Raw genomic sequence first — 9,517 nt, 5'->3', positions numbered from 1 at the left:
AGGTCCCGTCCAGCCCTAATGTCTATGAAATCTATGAAAGGCTACTATGCTCTGTAGAAGATATTTATAAGCAGGCCCTTTCTTGTATCACCTACCAAATACTTGGCTACTATGTATAAAAAAACACTTCATTTTATATATAGTGTGAATTGAAACAGCCAGAAAGCAGCAACTTTGATGTTTCCAAAGAGTACACCTTTCCATCACTCAGCTTTACAGAATAGCTAATGACACATTGTAAAAATAAAATAAAGGAATTAATCAATAGTGTATTCGAAGCAGATGAGAGGGTGAGAAAGGCAAGCAATAAAGAGGGATTTCTTAGACTAAGCCAGGCTGATCACTGAAATCAGATTAGCACCTTCTGTTACTTATTTCTGAACATTCCGTTCTATTTAAAACAGCTGTGACAGCAGACAGGCCTGCATGTCGTGCAAAAAACCAATTAGGCCTTACCAAAGGGAAGCCATTAAATGCTCCCTGTTGTCTAAAGAGAGAGGAAATATTGTTTTGGAATCAGTCTTGTATTGGATTCTTAATATAAAGTTCAGATCAAGCCAGCACAGTAAGCTCCGTCAGCTTAGCACGATATTGTGCTACACCCTCAGCTGATACAGGCCTTCCTTAGTCAGCATTTCAAGCTTTTCCAAAATCCGATAAGTATTGCAATGGTTACTGTTGCATAGGGTAAGAGAAGTAATGGAAGAAGAAAGCTAACTAGCACTTGAACTGAAAGAGAGGCTGCCTTGCATTCTCGTTGCTAGTTACTCTCTATGGAAAGGAGAACCTGGATGCTCACTGGCTTTTAAGTACAGCAGCAGAGTATTAGAAGTTATTGGCCAGCTTTGTTCCTATGTTTCTCTTGCAGGGAAAAGAGATCAGTGACTCTATGCTTACAAGAGCAGAATAGGCAGACACCATATATCAAGAGCTACCCAAAAATAGGATTAAAAACCAACCCTAAACACAGCTGAAGCACTGAGTAGAAGAACCCACAAAGTCTTGGCAGCCTGACTAAAGTTTGACCACTTTCTCTTTGATGGTCTGCAGGAATATTGGCAGAAGCTTTTTTATTCGATTTTAGCTTTTCATAGAATCTATTTCCTGTTTCTGTCACACAGGAAATTGTCAGAATCTGATTACAGGAAACTGCTTTTAGCTATGTAACCCAATGCATGACATGATAAATAAGCAGTCTGATGTAAATAGAGAAAATGTATTAGCAAGTACTAAATACATGTGCAGTAACAAGAATTACTGTGCAGTAGTGCCGGCAAATCTTTTAAGTGGTGCTTCGGTGCAGTAAACTAATAATACTGCACAGTAGCATGTTAGCACAGTCCATACTGTGACATACTACTGTGTAGTATTTTTTGGTTACTATGCAGTTGGCATCTCATGTAGACACACCAACTGAGCATCTTTTGTAAAGCTTCTAGAAGCAAGGGGACCCATCTGGGTTGTGGAAGACGTGGGTTCAGATCCCTATTCCTGATTCAGAGTCTGTAATTGATCACTTTTTTTCCTCTCTTCTTCTACCCATTTCCTCCTACCCTTCTTGTTCCCAGATAACTCCGGGCCTGAGAAACCCTTCTCAGTGAAAGTTTCATTGATCCGAACACACTTCTGTAAAACAATTCGGTTTTAACAAATCCAACAAGACACTATTTTGCCAAAAAATTCTGACTAGGTCAGGTAGGCACAAGTTTCATAGACCAACTATGATAAATGAAACAGAAACATTGCTCATGTAAGATTTCAGTCAATATGAGCCAATCTTAATAAAAAGCATGCTCATCCTATGGGCTGGATGCAAGTAGGAATAAAACAAAAGAGAGGACAGACATATATACCTTGAAACACTGGATCTTTTTTTTTGAATCTTCCAGCTGCTGCTGTAGGGATCCCACTATTTCTTTATATCTAGTGTATCTCTCTTCAATCATCTCTCTCTGGCGATACATTTCCTGGAAACACAATGAAAGGATTGAATATTTTTGCAAAGTGAAAAACAGCTAATGAAAGAAACTTATTTTGTTACTATAAATGAAAATATCACTAACAGATTTTCAGAAGAGTAAATACTAGCTTTTGGAGCTAGAAATACATGGAACATGCTGTCTTGCTGCTGATCAAAGAGAGCAGCTTAGTACAGAATACTCATGTTAAGAGTCATAGTCTTCCTCCTTGTTAATTAATATTGTTTAAAATAAACTATTTCTTACATCTTCCAAAAATAAATTATGCCATGGCTACTAACAGAGCAATTTAGTTTATTTTTTTAATGGGAAAAACAGAATTAAATTTATTTACATATAGCTGCATTAAGAAAAAGACGTTCTCCACATACATGGAAACAATACCTTGAAAATAAAATAATAATAGTAATAATAATAATGATGATGCAACAAATACACACATAGCAAGCTAGCCAACCTTTCGCCCCAACATTTTAGTCATAGTAGTTACAGGCAGCGTTCCCTCTAAGCTGTGTGGCATGTGCAGTCGTGCAGGTGTGCCTGGCAGCTTGGCATGAGCGCACCTGCATGGCTGCGCACACCGCACAGCTTAGAGGGAATGCTGGTTACAGGAGAATAAAGATGAGTTCTATTCTGGTCCAAACTTCACAATAAGATTTGTTATCTAAGTTCCTATTTCAGAACTTTTAGAAGTGATCATGATATGAGAAGTAGAAATAATCAGTTTTGCTTTCAGATTCCAGATTTAATTCTCAGTGTTCCCAGTTAAAAATCAAGCCGTTTGAATGGTGACTGACCAAATTTGTTATAAAATAAAAAAGAATGAACAATCAGAAGCACACAATGCCATTTTTATCACGGCAGTTATTAGAGCATTCCTATAATCTAAAAGTCCTAAAATCCTTAGGAATAAAATAACTAGTAAAAAGATTTAGCTCCATCTTGGTTTTCCACAGCAGATATAAGCATTTTCCAGAGTTTACAGAAAATATATTAAAAATAGAGGTCCTGTCTGTTCTATATGGATATTATAGAGTTTATTTTGCTTTTCAGAAAAGTTTAGAATTCTTCCTAAAAATTTCCCTTTCTTTGTAGCTGTGCAAAATACTTCTTGCATGTTTGTTCCCTAACTCTACCTATGGCTACATTTCAGTTCTGATGTGTTTAAATACCCAAAACACCAACAAGCCTAATATTAGATTCATTTGATATCAACCCATCACAGCACCCCTTTGAAGTAGGTATCACCCAAATTCCACAAAAAAAGGAGACCTATGTACAGTCAAGCTAAGTTTCTTGTTCGCAGTCAGAAAGTCAGAGCAAGAAGCAGAGTGTGGGATGCTGATTCTGATCTGATACATTTAGGTTAAATCAGAACTTGAGCTGACTGAAGAATGAAATCTTGTTGGCAGCAACTTTTAAGGTTTCCAAATTAATTTTTGTTCTAAATGGCTAGGGACAGACATTCAAAAAGTCGGAGCCTGAATTGATTCAACCTTTGCAGGTTAGTTTAACCTGCCTAGGCTGAACCAGTTTGTAACAGGACATTCTCTCTGGACTGAGACCTTGCAGGCACATGCCTGTAGTTGCTCAGGGCAGGCACCGGGGGGCACTAGACCATGCCCTCAGCTGCAGGGAAGCTGTGCTGGGGAGGCGTCACCAGTCTGGGTTGAACTGGCCAGAGAGGGGTTTAATTTCTCCCTCTCTATCCCACCAGCGGGGACCCGAGGTGGGTCTGCCGGGTGCTCCCCATTCACTGCTGCAGCAGCGGGGCACCATGGCCCCTGAGGCACAGAGGGGCAGGGAGGACAGTTAGTCTGCCCTCCACCCCCACTGGCATACAGGTCTGCCCGCTGTTGCCACTGCACTCCCTGTCCTGTAATAGGCCCCCTGCTAATCCCAGGGAAGAACCCCTGTCCCTGGCCCCCACCCCAAGGCACCCTGCCAGCCAGCATCCGACTGTGCCCCCACCCTGCCACTGCAGCGGGAGGGGGCAGGGCCCTTGTTGGGGGCAGCAGCCCCTGTCATAATGTGGGGGAGTGCAAGCCCCTTCCTGGTGGAGGTGCTGCACTGTGGGGCCAGCAGAGCTACGGCAGGCTGCATGTGGCAACACTAGGATCTGGAGTGGGCCAGAGCCCTGAGAGCCCCCCCCAGTGCTGCCACGCTCCACAGCAGCCCTGCCTGCCCTGCAGAGAGGCCCCTGCCAGGAAGGGGCTCGCGCTCTGGGAAGCCATGATGGGCTGCTGCCTGTCACGGTTACTCACTGCTCACCATGCCAGCAGCTGGAGCGGCGAGCAGTGAGTGACCAGGACAGGTAGCAGCCCGTTATGTCTTCCCAGAGCACGAGCCCCTTCCCAGTGGGGGGCTGCTCTGCAGGGTCAGTAGAGCTGCTGCAGAGTGCGGCAGCACTGTGGGGGGCTTGCAGGGCTGTGGCCCACTCTGGACCCCGGTGCTGCCGCATGTAGCCTGCCGCAGCTCTGCCAGCCCCGTAGAAGTGCCCCCACCAGGAAGGGGCTTGCACTCCCCCACATTATGAGAGGGGCTGCTGCCCTCAACAAGGGCCCTGCCCCCTGCCGTTGCAGCAGGGGAGAAGCGGGGGGGCAGCAGGGAGTGCAGCAGCAAGGGTGGCCAGACCTGGCTGCCAGTGGGGTAGAGGGGAGACTAACCCTCCTCCCTGTCCCACTCTGCCTCAAGGGCCATGGTCTTCACTGCTGCAGCAGCAAGGAGGGAGTGCCCGGCAGACCTGGCTTGGGTCCCTGCAGGTGGGATACAGAGTGGGAAATTAAACCCCTCCCTGGCCAGACCTACACCCCTGCCTGTCCCTGCTCTGGCTGGGGAGCAGAGAGCCCAGCCCAGAGAGCATGCCAGGATGCTGGGGGGGTCTCTGGTTTAACTTAAACCAGCAAAACAAAAGCAGAATGTTTGAATGTTTCAGTAAAAATCATATAAATTGGTATGAGAGCAACATGAGGTTATGATACTGCTTGTAGACGTGAGGAGACCTAGCTTCAAGTCCAAACTCTGACTTGTTCAGAACAGAATTTCTCAGCCTAGAGTACTTCAATGTAGCAAAAGCAGGGACCTGAACCTAAGTTTTTTACATCCCAAGCCTATGTCCTACCACTGGGCACAACAGTGTGGAAGGCAGTCTCTCTCTAAAACTCAGAAAAAATATTGATGAAGCCTAAAATGGAACATAATGTAACAACTCTCTTTCATCAAAAATTTACTTAATTGAAGCTATTCTGATAAGCTGTACATTACTGAAAACAGCAAATACACTATGTAAAACAAAGACAAATTCTACAACAACAAGAATATGGTCCTAGCCATATACATCTTTTAAATGCCTGTGAATTCCTTAAGATGAAAGATTCTATATGAAAAACAAATGCAAATCATTACATATTTTCCCTAATGCCAAGTTAAATAATTCTGATTTAAACAGGGTTGTGTTTTTTGGGGGTTTTTTGGGTTTTTTTTGTTTTTGGCTTTTTTCTGCTTTTTATTTATTTTTGAGTTACTGGGTTCCCAACTCTCCTTTAGAAAACAACTGATTCCAGGAATAGAATTTCCTGATTCTCATGAATGTAGAAGAATTACAGCATTGTAATTGATCTAATTTTAGATCAATTACCAGCCTTAACAGTCTCCCCCTTAAGGCTGTCAACTTGCCCCATAAAGTCAAAATTACCATACATCTTGATTTGGCAGCTCTGCTGTAGGGGGAAAAAGCCATTCTTGTTGACATTAGGTAAAAGTAGTATAGAAACCATATAAACAGATTTCCTGTAAGGCTCAGCTATTTCCTCTTACTACTTTGGAGGCATTAGGAAAGTATTTTAAGAACTACGATGAATGCATTTAATTGCAGTGTTTTAAGTGAGTTTTATTGAAAATGATTAAAACACAGCAACCCTCCACACTGCAAATCAGCAGCATGGGGAATGCCTGCATGTGCACTCTAGTAAATCCATTTTTACCTCTGTGCTGCTATACACGTGCCTAACACTTTACAGGCAAAACAAGATGACAAGGGCTTTTCATTCCAAAATATATGTCACCCAAGGTATATGGAGGGTAAACATATAAGCACTGCAGCTGTCTACAGACATGAGCCCCCTTCCCCCCTCCCCAAAAATGGCGCTTTATTTTCAGCTTAGCACACCCCCACACTGAGCACAGTGCATGCCCATAACAGTTTCTTTGACCCGGCTTGCCCAACATCTGTATAGATCGGGTGCTTCAGCAGGACTTTTTGGCACTTTTATTGAATAGATGATTGAATCAGCTTTTAGATAAAAGTGCCAAAAAGCCCCACTGAAGCGTTCAGTCTACACAGATGCTGGGGAACCAGGTCAAACTAATGCACTTTCTCTTCTGGTAAAGTGCTGTTTTGTTTTGTTTTTTCACATTGTACTCTGCACCCAATCAACTATGAACTGGTTTTTGACCTTTGAATACAATTTCAAACCCCTCTTCTCTCTTTCCTTTAGGGATATGATGTGACTGTGAACATATATTATATTTGTAATGCTAAAAGTGCCTCAGTAGCACTACTAAAAGTTGAGCCCTACCCTCCCCCCACATAGAGCTACAAAAAAAGCACGAGCACTACAATAATGTCAGAGGCGCTATACAAGTGATTCTGTTTCAAACAACAATTTCCCTGTAGCATTATGTTTTGATAGCTCATTGCCCTCCACAGGAAGTTGACTGACTGTCTGCTGGAGGGGAGAGCAGGCCGTCAGTGATGGGGTTCACTGCTTGGACCCCTGAGGGACATGTTGCAGCCTTCTATCATCCCATGGCTGGAGAGCACAGCACTGCAGCAACTTTGTGGTGCACATATGCATGCCCTACATAATGTTCTATTTTTATAGCACTGCAAAACACTGAGGGCACTTGTAGTGCTATATATAACAGCTGGCAATAGCCTCTGTTAGGTGCTTTAAGGCAGTGTGTTTGAGAGTTTGAGAAATTATACAAATTGTAAGTGAAATCCTCCTTGCCTTTTTCACAAGAATAGTTCTGAACTCAGTCAGAGTATCAATATGAGCATGGTAAATTTATCACATTACTACTATAATTCTCGTAATCATTTGCAACAATCTCTTTTGGATCTGGGACAGAAGCTCAATAAGCCAGTTTAATCTAAATCAGTTCTCTGATACTGCATCCATCCAGGTTGATCTTACACTGGTTTCGGCCACTTTGAAAGCAGTTTATGTGCACTGAACTTCTGTTGTGTTTCAGATTTGAACTAGTTTCCAATCACTTATACCAGTTTATGTCTAACTTCTAGTCCTAGCCTTGGTAGCACAACTTAGTGGCAAAAGGCAATAGCAGAACGGTAAATGCTCTAAGGATGAGGCTGGGAGCACTAAATTCATTCTGTTGGGCCAGGAAGCAGCAAAACACTTCAGTGTATGTTTAATTTTAATCAAATACTTTAATCCATCCATACGAAGTAAAACAGTTACCTTTTACTGGAACTTAAGCAAATGCTTCAACAGAATATGAAGTGTTTTGCTGAACTGGGGCCTCGTGACTCAATTCATATTTGAAAAATTTGTTAAATAGACTATAAAAGACCTGCATCACCTATTGAAGCTTTCTGTAGAAGGCCTTATTACATTAAGTTGTTGCAAGAAAAGTAGGAGTTTACATTTATAGAAAGCAGTGTTAGCGATACTGTATTTATCCATTTTGCATACTGAAACTTCTGCATGGTTTTTTTCTTCTACATGAAAGTGTGTTTACCCAATATAATTAATGAGCTTGAGACTCAAACAGCTTTCTTGTTGATTACACAGTTTTCAGAGTCTTATCAATAAATGAGTACTGTGGATTCACAGCCCATATCAGCAGACCTTACTTTGTATAACACTGCAGGGAGAGGTATGTGATGTTAAGTCTCTATAAAACAAACAATAACTTGCCTCTTTTTAATGATTAACATGATTCATTTCAGAAACCACCATCACTGATCAAAAGCACGTTATAAAAGTATTTTGAACAGCTGGTGGAATACAAGGACCAGAAATATTACACTCACTTACGTATGTTTGCTTAAACTGAAGGCTTTACAGTGTAGAACTCCAGCATTTCCTCTGCAGTACAAAGCTAAACTAATTCCCCAAGAGTAGGAAAATAAAACCTACTAAAACTATAAGAGTAAGAACTAGAATACTACAGTTTGGATTTCGTCACATCAGCCCTAGTAGCTGATTTCTTCTTGCATGTCAGAAGGATGTCAATTGTCCTCAATAATTCAGAACTACAGAGAGAGACAAGTCAAAATTTTCTCACTCCAAAATCTTTGAAATCTTCTAAAAGGCTGAGTTTCTCGGGAACAGACTCCAGATGGTCTAAGGCCACTCGGGTACTCTGAGAAACAGAACACAAGAAGAAAAAAAAAACACATAAAAGTTTAATCAATGCTTTCAGCCCTTCTCTAAAGTCAAAAGTACTAAAAATCATTTTGCACCAATGTGAACATACAGCATATATGTAAATACCTGTGCCTGAGTGTATGTGTCAGTAAACTATACAGTCAGCAGAGCTGCTATAATAGCAAAAAATAAGAACACAACTCTTGAGAAATAGCATCCTTGAGCTTCCATAAAAAAATGAATCTACTTCCTGATCACAGCAATTATTATTAAAAATGGAGTTAGTTTCTAATTTCATTGCTTCACCATTAACAAGTAAAATAGATTTAGTCAAAATATTAATCAGCAAACTTGCAATGGCAGTTTTTACATCTGTGTGTACTCATGTAAAGGCAGAAGTTAGACAAATGGTTGTATTTGATAAATACTCAACATTCCACACATTTCCATTTGAAATAAGTTACCTACTGATAATTTACTTACTGCTTACAAATATTTGGGCCCAGAATCAATAATAATAATACATATAGGATTTCATTTCTAGACTAATAGTTCAAGGCAAGAACAACTAAAGACCCTGTAACAAGGCAAGAACAACTAAAAACAAGTATGCAGCATGATCCAAGGAAGAGCACGGCCTGAGTAAATGGTGTATGAACTTGTACGGAGTAGCCACCTTCATTCAGCCAGTGTCCTTTGGAGGTCCCCTAAAGCTGCCCACCCATTACTTGCTGAGAGGCAGGTAGGAGCTTCACTCCTTGTGCTTTCTGCAGCACTGGCACGGGTGATATAAATTTCAGTTTTCTGCATCAGGTCCTCTTAGCTCATTCATAATCTATAAAGCTACCAATAATAGGCATCATGATCCTTACTGCTAAGATGCCAATTTGAAATACAAACCAAAATTAAGCAAAAATCCATAAGCCAAATAAAATAATAAACTTCTGAGTCAAATAACATCAGGCCTTGAAGGGTGTACAAACTTCACCCACAACTAAAGAAACTTTCCTGCCAGTCCTAGGAAATTCAGCTCACCAGATGGACAAGAGCATTCTAGCTGTGTCAGAGACCAAGGTTTTAAACAGTGAACCCAACACCCCAAAGGTAAAGCTAAATATTTCAGAGCACAAATGTTACTTGCTT

General features: G+C 41.4%; 1 long non-coding RNA gene across 1 annotated transcript in view; it reads right to left on the bottom strand.

Moving 5' to 3' along the window:
- LOC109298561 overlaps positions 1-8,363 on the bottom strand; it is a 12,232-nt gene extending 3,869 nt beyond the window's left edge. Inside the window, exons 1-2 of the long non-coding RNA XR_002097650.1 lie at positions 8,292-8,363; positions 1,854-1,967 (exon numbers count right to left, since the gene is read on the bottom strand). This is a non-coding gene — a long non-coding RNA (uncharacterized LOC109298561). The remainder of the gene's footprint in view (positions 1-1,853; positions 1,968-8,291) is intronic.
- Positions 8,364-9,517: the final 1,154 nt, after the last annotated feature.

This window comes from Gavialis gangeticus, unplaced genomic scaffold (assembly GCF_001723915.1).
Source record: "Gavialis gangeticus isolate Ggan-Ray unplaced genomic scaffold, GavGan_comp1, whole genome shotgun sequence".
NCBI lineage: Eukaryota > Metazoa > Chordata > Crocodylia > Gavialidae > Gavialis > Gavialis gangeticus.
This window is presented reverse-complemented; position numbering and strand designations above follow the sequence as displayed.